This window comes from Panthera pardus, unplaced genomic scaffold (assembly GCF_024362965.1).
Source record: "Panthera pardus isolate Hobbes unplaced genomic scaffold, ASM2436296v1 HiC_scaffold_21, whole genome shotgun sequence".
Taxonomy (NCBI): Eukaryota; Metazoa; Chordata; class Mammalia; order Carnivora; family Felidae; genus Panthera; species Panthera pardus.
In genome coordinates, this window is record NW_026526777.1 from 45928837 (window position 1) to 45941563 (window position 12727).

Consider the following 12727-nt stretch of genomic DNA (forward strand, 5'->3'; position numbering starts at 1 on the left):
GAAAAAAAGACTGCCATTTGCCACTGGGCTCTTATTTTTGTCTTCTGATAATTAATAACCAACAACAGTGTTCACTTATATTGCAAATGAAACTATCAGAGTACATGACTCCTAAGCTCTTTTAATACCAAGGGCTTCATTCTTTCAGTGAGAGAGTATGAATTGCTTACTTGGGGTAGGCACATGACTGTGTGGCCTGCTGGACACATGGTCCCTCTTGCTGTACTCTAAATAGTGCCTTTGTGACCTGAAACAGTCAACACGTTTTTTAAAGCTACAGTGTGATCAGTCAACGCTTTTTTGCCATGTATGGAATTTCACATTTACGTATTACATTTTCTATGGACAGTGGCATAATTAATTAATTCCATTTGTCTTCTAGGCAACTCCAGACTCGACCCTATCCAATTACTATATAATCCAGATGAAAACTTCAAAATGGAACACTGGCAATTTCAACCCTATAAGGTAGCAGATTATAAGATTTTGCTCCTAATATTTAACTTAGACAAGACATATTGGAGAGTGTCTAATAAAAATAAAAACTATCAACCCCTATTTTATGTCAGGTGCTGAGAAAGATAAAATTAGGAATTGGTGCTAATCTGTAATCTTTCCATTTTTCTCTCTGATCCAGCTTCAAATGTCCCAGTGCTAAACTCTGACTTGTGTTTTATTCTTTATGTGTTAGTTTGCTAGGGCTGCTGTAACAAAGTACCACAAACTGAGTGGCTTAAGCAACAGAAATTTATTGTCTCACAGTTCTGGAGGCTAGAAGTATGAGATCAAGGTGTCTGCAGGGCCATGCTCCCCCTATGGGAGCTATGGAAGAATCTGTCCCGCCCCTTTCTCCTGGCTACTGGTAGTTCTTTGGCTTGCATGGCATTTTCCCTGTGTGCCTATCTCTTGGGTCCAAATTTTCCCTTTTTATACAGACAGCAGTCCTACTGGATTAGGGCCCCACCCTAACCCAGTATGACCTTATCTTAACTAAATCTGTAATGACTGTTTCCAAATAGGGTCACATTTTGAGATATTGAGGGTTAGGACTTTAACGTATGAATTTTGGAGGGGACATAATGTAACACATTAGTTCAGTGTTTCTCAACTTTGGTCCACTGACCATATTCATCAAAACCACCTGGATGTTCTTATTAGAAATGCAGTCCCTAGGCTTCACCCTAGACACCTCACCCAAGGAGGAGAAGAGTGATTTTTGCCCTTAGGGGACATTTATCAACATCTGGAAAAAGGCCCAGAGAAATGATGTTATGAGTATCTAGTGGACCTGAAATGCAGCTCATCCACCTACAAGGCACAGGGAAGTTCCCACACAAGAAAATCATCTCACTTAAAATATCAGTAGTGCCAAAATTAAGAAACCCTACTCTAGAACCACTAGATCAGAACCTCTGGGAAAGGGGCCTGGAAATCTACATTTTGACAAGCCTCCCAGCAGCTCGGACCCACCTTCAAGTTTGAAAACCACTGCAGATACAGAAGCCTTTACTAGGCATGTGAACACGTGCCCTTTTGCTCCAGATATTAGTCACCTCTCTTATCAGCCATGCGCATGATGATAAACTAATTAAGTTAATTAAATACTACTTAGCAATTCACACAATTTACAAGTCTTACTCTAATGTTGATTTTAAACTGGACGTTTATGTACATCTTAACACTTCTCTACCACATTATATTATTTTTAATCAACTATCTGCATATTCTGGGTGTCCTTTGCCTGATGAAAAAAACCATTGCCAATTTATGGTTTGGCAAAGCAACGTTTTGCCACCTCCAGTCCACTTAATTTCTGTTGTATTCTGAGTTACTGACTGACTTGTCTGTTTCATATATTGCTTTCATCCCTTGTCGGCCATGCTTGCTGTTCTCTCAATTCTTTTTGGCAGTTGAAATATTTTTTTAGTACATTAGTGATGTCTTAAGAGCACAAACAAGAAAATGGTAGCATCACAGGGAAAAATCCTAAAACTTCCATTAAAATAGGTCATTGGAAATCGTTATGTATTGTAGTATATAACAAACTGAGAATTTGATGCCTTTCTAAAAACATTGTTTTAAGTATTCCCTTTTGGAGAGAATCTTCTGTTTTCCTGGTAGGACTTCCATAGAGGGTTTGCATCATAACAGGCAAACTGTTCAGGTATTTTTTTTAATCCACAGATTATAAAATCAGAATATTTTGGTCCTGTATTAGCCTCATTGGCTATTACATTATCTAAGCCAACTGTTTTACTAATGACCTTTTGCTAGTTTTCTAAAGTCATCACTGCTAAAATTTTGAGAAAACTCTAGTCTCCTCTTCCAGTAATTAGAATCCCCTAATACTTTCTTTGTCTTTCAACAATTTCTTAGGCATTAAAACTTCTCATGTCATTCAGATGTTCTTCCAGTGACATTATATGACCTTCAAACCTGCTACCTCTTTGGACTACGCAACCAACACCTGTATAGTCAGCTCTTGAATTCTAATGAGTAACCTAAGCTTTCCTAAGCCTTCATCCAAAACACCTTAAAAAAAAATTAACTTCATTGTTGAAAATAAGCAAGGCATGGAATAAGTAGCCTTTATACTAAGCTGAGTTTCTGATGTAAACATTAAAATCAAATGTATAAACAAAAGTGTGGTAACATATAGCACAATCTATACAGTTCAATCCAGGAGAGATCTTTTGTTGTGTTCACATGCAAAACTTGATATCTGATAGATGAAAGTTACACACTATAGTTCAGTTTGACTAGCAGCCAACTCTTGCCAGTGTAAACTGATCACTTAACAGATGAAGTCGAGACTTCTTTAAAGAAACAGAAAAGACAGAGTAGTGGGTTATAACGTCAGTCTCCCTTTTTCTATATAATGTTTCCTAGTGTCTGGAAGAGACCAGAATGAAGGACAGTGAGACATGATGGAATTTTATAAGAGTCAAGTGCACTGGGCTTTCTAAACTACTGAAGACAGAAAGTCTTAAAATTGTTATCTAAGGGTTCCCACCCCTAAGAGTGATCCCTCCAGGCTATGCTCCTCCAAACTTGGTACCCTCAGGAGCAGAATTGTCAAGTAAGGTGTTTTCTTTCCCAATCACCTCTTCTCTAATGTCTTACTAGAGAGAAAAATGTGGAAGACAATATGTGGTGGCAGTGGGTCCCAGTAGTACCCTTCAGGGTGACCAGGTCCCTGACACCCTTCTCTTCCTTCCACACTTCTCTCAATGCCTTGCTCCTATCTCTCTTTCAAGACCCAATTAGCACCTTGCCACTTCCAAGAAGTGGGCTAGTATCATGGGAAAAGTGCTGGACTGAAAGGTCTAGGCCCAAATCTTGGCTCTGTTCCTTAACTATTTAAGGAAAATCTCTTGTCTTCTTGATGACTGTGTTTTCTAATCCTTAAAATGGGAACAATAATACTTGCTTCACAGCATTGGATACTTGGCACGTGGTGGGTGGTAAGTAAATATGTATGTATTTATTTAAATGCCTCTGCCAGTAACTCCAGCATACCTAACTTCTCTTCCATCTTCCCGAGCCCAGGGCACATCACTTGTAACACTCACTTGTCACCACCACGGGATAGTTTTGTACTTGCAGACTTAAGAGATGAGTGGTTTGAATCTTTGAATACATAACAGCACTTGAGACTCTTAAGTAGGGTGTTCCTCTGCCCTCAGACATCTTAGAAGTGTTGGAAGAATGAATATCAAAATCACACGTATCTTTCATGGCTCTTTCTGTCAAGCTGATGTTTCCAAATAATGAAGGTAAGTGGTGGAGGTGTGCTGGTGTGATAGAGGAGTAGGAAAATAAGAAAGGGAGTGGTTATTGAGGCATATCAAATAGCAGAGGGAGTAAATGTACTTCAAATGACTTAGAACTAGGGCACTGGATCTCCCTAGCTAATATCCCTTCTCTTTCTCAAAAAGCCCTCAAATATGCTGAAGGGAATGTAGGATTGTCAACTCAATCTTTCCCTAGTTTCTTTCCCTAGTTTTCTCGTAGTCCAGATTCAAGGAATGTTCTATTCCATTAGTGGTGGGATCCTGAAAATCATACTGTTACGGAGAGAGGGTAATCTGTTCTGCTTTGTACTTAGCTCTATGGGGGTCAGGACCATGGTTCATTTTGTGTCTGATCATAGCACCTACCTTTGTATTTCTGTGAATGATTTTTGTCTTCTAAAAATATGTATTAGGTGAACTTTGGGAAATTCTTTTCTTTGTGTTGAATAGGAAATTGGAGGAGAATTTTCTCTCTGCAAAGTACTAACATTTTCTTTGCTATTAAGGGGATTCTATTAATTTTTAAACATCTTTCTTCAATAACTTATTATAGTATCTTAAATGATTTAAAATCTGCCAAATCATAAAAATTTTATTGCTTTTCCTCTATCTGGAATGAATTTATGGATATCAGATTTGCATGTTAACCATAAATGAAAGAGAAAAATCCTTTAATTATATGCATTTTTTAAAGGTACCACATTGCCTACTGAGAAATTAGCTTCATTAATTGGCTACAGTGTCACTGTACAGAAATTCCTGTGTAATCTCTTAGTGTTGCATCAATTCTTATTCATCCCATTAAGTTTATGAAATGTGATGAGTTCTCACCCAAAGGAGTAGTAATATAGATATACCTTATAATTAACCCAAACTTCTTTGAGGGTCTACATCAGAGAAAAAATTAAATATGGATTTTAAAAGTCTTCAAAGACACTACAGAATCCTGGTCATTTGTTTACTATGTTATTTTTAAAGTGCTATAAAGAATTAAACCCAAGTTACTAAAAGGTTGAGCACTTGTAAAGAATTGAAAAATTGTATGTATATATACATATATATATACACACACACATATATATACACACACACACACACATATACAGTATACTGCTTCCTGTGTTTCTTCTAAGTGGAAATGTTATATTATGTAGCTATTTCTCACATTTTTACATAAAATTATTTTCTACCATGACAAAATGAATCCCATGTTGTTGTTGTTGTTGTTTTCCTCTGCATTTCCTAGAAAATTAGGAGAAGCCTATGAGCTGAACCATCATGTTAGGGATCAAGGTTCTTCACTGTATGTATGTATGTATGCTGTGATACAATATCTGTACCTAGCAAATCTTGTCTCTCATGTTCCTTTTCAGCCATACCGAATCCCTCCCTTCCTTAATATACCATGCCCTTTGGATCTGCTCTTTGCACTGACTAAAGCACCCTTCACTTGGTTAATTTCTACTCATCGTCTAGGCCTCAGTGTAGAACTCACCTCCTCCAGGCAGCATTCCCTCACTGGCTGAGGCTTGGTGGACTGTCCCCTCCTATGAACTTACATAGCACTCTGGGATAGCTCTCTTTGTCATAGCATTAATCACATAGTATGAAAATTTCACTTGTCTGTGCCCCTTCTGTAATGCTATACTCTAGGAAGACAGATGCCATCCTCTTCATCTCTGCATCCCCCGTGCCTACCCTGGGTGAGGCATGTAGAGATCTTCAGCAGATCTCTACAAAGGAAGGGGGGACGGGATAGTGCATTATTACTATTGCGTTGAGCTTTGAAGACACAGAGATGTAGAGAAAGTGACTTATGTCTGAGTTTTTGTAGTGTGATGATCAATTTGTTTTAGGTTTCAAATTCTAACCTAAAGTGCTGTGTGATGTTCACAAGTAGTCGAGAAAGTACCACGTAGGTACTTGTCTGTCACTTTTCAGATAAATGTACCAGTGGGGCCATTGCATGCCTTTCATGTGACCCTATTTACCTACATGGGGTAGCCCACATGTCAGTGTTAGTTACCAAACAGCAAATCAAGCACACGGATTCTTAACAGATTGAATCATTCCATTTTCTGGAAGAGAATGTATCTACAATTTTGATATCAGTCAAGGGAGGTATCGTTCTAATGTTACACATATGCAAGACCTTTCCTATGCTACAGAGCCTATTTCTGGGTTTCTTAAGCCCCTCCATTCCATCACAAGCTTCTTGCATGTCTTCTTGAAGCTTTAACAACCACAGTGTCAAGTATGGTGCCTAGGATGTTACAGGTGCTCTGGGAACAGTGAACGAATTACAGAGTAACAATTTTGAGTGTTATACAGGCATACGGTCACTTTTCATGTTATATTTAATTCACTCCTCACAGCAGCACCAAGAAGTATTAATTGTGATCCTTATCTTATGGAGAAGGAAATGGGGATTTAGAGATGCTGTAAGTTTGCCCAAGGTCACTTTACTTCAATGTTGGGAGCAGAAGTTCAATCGAGGAGAGTCTGGTCTGAAGCCTACCCCTGTTCCACCACTACACTCTGCCTTTCATTGCATGCTTACTGAACCAATTTATTAATAATTTCCATAGGAGACAAATGAATCATCCGGCACAGCTAATTCATCTGGAGGAGGGGTGGACAGGAAGTATGTTGATGGGTTATATAACTGAACTTTTGTCTTTGAGACCAGTAGAATTAGCTATTAAGGATAATCAGAAACACAATATAAACAGTAAATAGAGCTGTGAATACACTAATGTGGCATGTAGATGTAGGAAAGGGAGTAACTCTTCTTGATAAAAAGCATCAATCTAACTTCACCCACAGGTCTTTAAGAGAAACAAGATAAGGCAGAAATGGCTAGTTGACCATGTCTTCCATCCATTCTCCCTTTCCTCCTTGGAAACACAATACTAAAGGTCACAGCTCCTAACCTCCCTTGCAGCTAGTTTTGGTACACTGAATTGTGTGAGAACTTCACACAATTTTCTTCAGAGGGAAGTTTCCTTCAAAGGGAAGAGGAGTACCCTTCTTCCTTCCTTTTTCCCTCTGGCTGGGATGCAGATGTGATGGGTTGAAATCAAATAGCCACTGTGGATTAGGGGATGACAGGCCCAGGGTTGACCAGAGCAGCGCCATAGGAAGAGTCTAGCTTCTGATGACCTTGGAGCTGCCATTTCTGCTCTGGATTGCCAAATTCTAGACTTCTTCTATGTGAAAAGGTAACAAACTGTCATCTTGTTTAAGCCATAAATGGCAGTGGAAATAGCCAATTTAGTGATTTCCGTCATTCAAAAAAAGTGTCCCTTCTGCGTGTGACTCTGTTTGTATTCAATTTATTTCATCTTACAATACTGCAGCTGTTCATATTTCCTGGACACCAAGTGTGGTGCACAATAATACTAGCAAGCAGCAAATATCATTACTGTGTCATAGGCTGTTTGGGTATTGATCCTATCTAACAAGTTCACAGTCCTTTGAACTTCAGAGTCCTTTGTAGGTGACTCTGATTTAAGACCAGGAGGCCACATGTAAACCCTCCAGATAATCTCAAATTTTTCATTATACCATTTAGAAAATTAGGCCCTACTTCAGCTATCCCTGATCTGACCATTACCTAATGCCACATCATTTCCCTCCCAAAATGGCATATTATATACTACTTGATACTTAGCAAATGTTTACTGAGTTTACACATAATACTGTGTGAAACATTGTGTTGTATACAGCAAATTCACAGACGGATTGTAAAAGGTTTTGAATCTTTTAGAAAGTAATCAGTTTATTGAATGAGGTAAACTCTGTGGGGCACACATAGGAAATGGCTTTATTTTTCTCTAACCTTCAAACATGCACTTTCTCATTCCTGCCCTGTAGATAACCTCTCACATAGATCTCCTGGCTTTTCAGCCACTTTAAGTAAGGTTTACTTACTTGTCAGGTATTAAAAGACAAGTACAGTTCAGTCTAAATCCAAACCCAACATCTAATTCTCTAGCCCAATTATATCTTATCTCACATATAATTCAAAGTTTCCCTTGGCTCCTCCAGCCCCCAGCCCAGGCCTGCTCCAAAGCTCAGGCACCCAGAGTAAGCAGGGTGTGTTTCCTCCCTCTTCCATTACTCTCCACCCATTGTAGTAAATGCAACTCCATTCTAATCTCCACCCTTTATTCCTGCCACATTCCCTCTTGCTCACTTCTCTCCAGTCCCGCTGGCTCCTTTCCACCCCAGAAAATACTGTAAACATGTTCTTGCTAAGGGCCTTTGGATTTTCTAGTCTCTCTGCCTAAAACACCCTTCCCCCAGCTATCTGCATGCCTTGCTCCCCCACCATTAGGCCTCAGACCAAAAGTCCTCTGATCCGTGAGATCTTCCCTGACCACTCCATCTCAAATTACACACACCCACAGCGATCACTCACTCTGCTTTATTTTTCTCACCTCATCGTCTGATAAGTTACACTTCTGCTGGGAAACAAGGTGCCTGTCTCCCCTTCTGCAGATACCTTTCCATCTTTATGGGGGAGGTTGGGAGGTAGCACAATTTTCTCTCTGTGTGAGAAGAGAAGGAAAAAGAGTCAAAACACTCTCTGCTTCTTTGAATTCCTGTTATCCTTGACTTCTTCAATGATCTTTAACAATTTGGCCATGTCATATTTTTATGTGGAGGTGAGGGTTTCATAGATACTGAACTGATTTGTTTTCTTTTATGAAGTTTGGCCTGGATGTTTCAGACACTCTCCTTAAAATGGGGTGGGGTGTGTGTTTGTGTGTAATTGTCTCTTATTATTCCCGGCTTTGGGACTTTAGCTAAAAACAGACAACATGCTGAGTAAATAGGAATCTTCTCACAAACTAATGTACTCTATTACAAAAAGAACATTTGAATTTGAGTTCACCATTATGATATGAACAGATGGTTCCAAGAATTCAAGATGTCCAGTTTTTAGGAAATAGGAACCTAGGCATTTCTAGAGCTCAAAAGCAATATAAAATTGTTTATGCATCACTATGGTAGAAAGCTACTGGTTCTGGCTGTGTAGGGTTCATTCTTCTTTCTTCTTGGACTAATACCCTTTGGCTGCAATGAATGTTCATGGATGAACATGTGACCAAATTTGGTCCAATTAGAACAAATACTTGGGTGTGGGCTGGACAGGAATCCGGAAGATATATGCCTAGTGCTGCTGGGGACCTCCCAGGGAGAGAACTTGCCTCAGAGCGAAGGCAATAAAAAGGGAAGTGAATGCGAGAGATGGAAAGAGACCAAGGTGCAGTCGTATTGCACTGGATCCAGCCATGCCTGCAGTCAATGCCTAGACTTTTTATAGGAGTCAATTAATTTCCTTTTTTTCATAAGCCAAGTGGTTTGGCTTTTCATCACTTGCAGCCCAACTGTCCTGGTTGTCATTCCATGTATTGACTTTAAACCCTTGCCTGTGCGTTGTCATCAGAGCTGCTATGTCCCTGGCATATTTTCTCAAGATGGACTTTTTCCAGGGAGTGATGATAATTGCAAGGACCTATTAATGTCCCATTCTGGGATTCTTCTGGCCACAGGGCACAATGGAAGAAGTATTGTTAATAATTATTTTGACAAATACAGTAATGTTATATTTGGTTGCATAGTTGTGTTTATGATTCTGAATTTTTCTGTTCTATGTATCCCTGAAGAAATTTTCTTTTCTTATTCATTTCCCATAATAGTTCAACATGGAAGGCTTAAGGGTGCCTGAGTGGCTCAGTCGGTTAAGCATCCAACTTCAGCTTAGGTCATGATCTCACTGGAGCCTACTTCAGATTCTGTGCTTCCCCCTCTTTCTGCCCCTCCTTCTCTCACGCTCTGTGTCTCTCTCTCTCAAAAATAAATAAACATTTAAAAAAATAATAATTTCACATGGAAGGCTTATATTCTTTTTATTCATCATTTTTATTAGTTAATCTTTAGAGAAACTCTATAAATATCTTTAGGTTACTAATCTTTTATGTTCAAGTATAAGTTATATAATTAACTCTAAAGGTATCAAAACTCTTTAAGAAACCTAAAATCCTTTAAGATCTAAAAAAATATATTCTCCCTAGTGCCTGAGACATTCTTTTAATAAGGAGATTTATAAAGTAATATATACCCCAGAGTGGTTTACATCTTTGAGAACTCTTAGCAGTGTTATTGTTGGGAAGATTAATTTTTTTGGACAAAATTAGAAATTATCCCTAATACCATGATTTTATACACCCATTAAAGATCTAAGTTTAAGTTCCTCCTTTAATATTAAAAAAAATTGTTAATGTTTATTTTTGAGAAAGGGAGAGACAGAGTGTGAGTGGGCAAGGGGTAGAAAGAGAGAGACAGAATCTGAAGCAGGCTCCAGGTTTCGAGTTGTCAGCTCAGAACCGGACACAGGGCTCAAACTCATGAACTGTGAGATCGTAACTTGAGCTGAAGTTTGAAACTTAATTGGCTGAGCCACCCAGGCGCCCCTTTCCTCTTTTTATTCTTAACAGAAAACATTTATGGAAAGAAATATCAAAATTTGAGACGAGATTTGATATCAAATTCATTATAGATTCAACCAAAAGGAAGAACTTTGAGCACCAGAATCCATGAAACGTTACATGGCATTTGGTTTTGGTTTTATCCTTCTAATAAGTATGTGGAGAAACTGGAGAGGTTCCTAAGAAAAACAGGAAAAGATTAATGGGTAGAACATGGGATAGGTAAGGAAAGAGCTGCTCTTTCCTTTCCCGGAAAAGGGAAAGCTGACCTTAAAATTCCTGTGTTTGGGGGTGCCTGGATGTCTCAGTCAGTTAAGTGTCCGAGTTCAGCTCTGTTCATGATCTCATGGTCCTAGTTTGAGCCCCACCTCAGTCTCTGTGCTGACAGCTCAGAACTGGAACCTGCTTCAGATTCTGTCTTGCTTTCTCTCTGCCCTTCCCCCGCTCATACTCTGTGTCTCCCTCTCTCTCTCTCTTTCTCTCTCTCAAAAATAAACATTAAAAATTTTTAAAAGAATAATAAAATGTTTATTAAAAATATTCTTGTGTCTGCTCACTTATTAATTCACTAAGCAAATATTTATTGCATGCTTACTGTATACTAGACACTATGGTAAGTTTTCATCCTATGGGGTAGGAAATAGATATAAAAACAAATCATACAAATTATGAAAAGAGCCTAAATGTCCATCAACTGGTGAATGGATAAAGAAGATGTGGTTTATATATACAATAGAATACTGCTTGGCAATGAGAAAGAATGAAATCATGCCGTTTGCAGCAACATAGATGGAACTGGAAGGTATTATGCTGAGTGAATAAGTCAGAGAAGGACAGATATCATATATTTTCACTCATATATGGATCTTGAGAAACTGAACAGAAGACCATGGGGGAAGGGAAGGGGAAAAAATAGTTATAAACAGACAGGGAGGGAGGCAAATCACAAGAGACTCTTAAATACAGAGAACAAACGGTGGATGAGGGATGGGGGAGAGGGAAAATGGGTGATGGGCATTGAGGCACTTGTTGGGATGAGCACTGGGTGTTGTATGTAAGCCAATTTGGCAATAAATTACATTCATAAAAAAATAAATAAATGGCTATAATCACTAATAAGGTTAAGTAAGAGAGAGGTTCCAAGTACTATGGGAATCTGGAAGAAGAGCCGGTGAGCCTGTGAGGGCAGTGATCAGGGAAACTTCCAGTGGAGGTAGGGTTTGACCTTGAGGGATGAGCATGAATTTTCCTAGTGGATAGGGAAGAGAATTTCAGGAAACGTGCAAAATAAAAACAGTGAGGATTCCCCGAGTAGATTACAGTGGAGAGGGAAGAAGGCAGGAGTGGACTGGATAACGAGACAAAGGTAGGCAGGGAGGCAGGTGCCTGGCTATTCTTTAGAATTTGGAGCTGTCTTGAAGGCAATGGGGCATGGCTGAAGATATTAATTTAGGGAGGAAAATTATCATATTCATGTTAAAAAAGCCTTTGTGGAGGGTTTTCAAAGGAAAAAGCTAATGAGTTCCCCATATCCACAAGTGAAAGAATAACATGAAAAAAGCTGAGATGGGGAGGACTGAATTTTTGCAAGAGAGTATATAGTAAAACAAAGAACCTTGACCTGGTGGGTGATCAGGCAGAGCTTATGAAACCTGGAGATGTTTTATTAAAGGATGGTCATCTTTTACATTTTATGTTTCTGGGTGAGGCAAGAGGTTAGATATGCTTAGAGTTTCTAAAGTGTGTTCTTTAGAAGACTTGTTAATAGATGTTTCATGAATAGAAAACAAAGTTTCACTGCTTTCTAGAAGTTTCTTCTGCATAACTGGATATGACTATTTACTGTAAGACTTTTTTTTTTTTTTTTACAAACTTTAACATGCTAATGTGCCTTGTGAATCTTTGAGTGAGACATTGAATTTAGGGTTTCCAAACTTAATTGATCACAGGATCCCTTACATGGAGTGCTTATGTTCTGTTCTGAGGAGCACATTTAGTAAAATACTGAAACGGATGCCTTTGATTCTCTTAACCAACTCTAAGATTTTCCCCTTAGGTTCTGATATTCTAAAAGGTATTTAAAACTTGGAATTACTTTTTTATAGTATTTATTCACTGCAAGTGAGTTATCTTAGAGTTCTCAAGCAAGTCTGCCAATATTAAATAACAACTAGGCAATGATTAGCATTTAGAGTCCTTAAGTTAAGGTTGGATAAATCAGATAAAATGTGAACATTTTTGTTGGCCTTAAACATAAATCCAACTAGAATCCTATGGACCAACTTAGTAGACAATCTGGGAAAGCAAAGGTTTCATCTTAAAGAATTAAAATAGAAAATAGAAAATCTGTTCCTTATCTTCCCACCTGAAGTTATTACCTGATACAACTCAAAACTCACAATGAGAGTTAGAATTCTAGTTTGTTTAAACAAAGAG

At 38.5% G+C, this 12727-nt stretch overlaps 1 protein-coding gene across 6 annotated transcripts in view; it reads left to right on the top strand.

The window, feature by feature from the left end:
* Positions 1-12727, top strand: part of LOC109250327 (uncharacterized) — a 114682-nt gene that overhangs the window by 1823 nt on the left and 100132 nt on the right. For 3 of the 6 annotated variants that reach the window (XM_053909189.1, XM_053909187.1, XM_053909191.1), the window contains exon 3: positions 383-468. The gene's annotated coding sequence lies outside the window, so the exon portion shown is untranslated. Of the gene's footprint in view, positions 1-382; positions 4864-9502; positions 10290-12727 lie in introns of those variants that run through there. The other 3 variants (XM_053909188.1, XM_053909190.1, XM_019421332.2) reach the window with 3 other exon arrangements.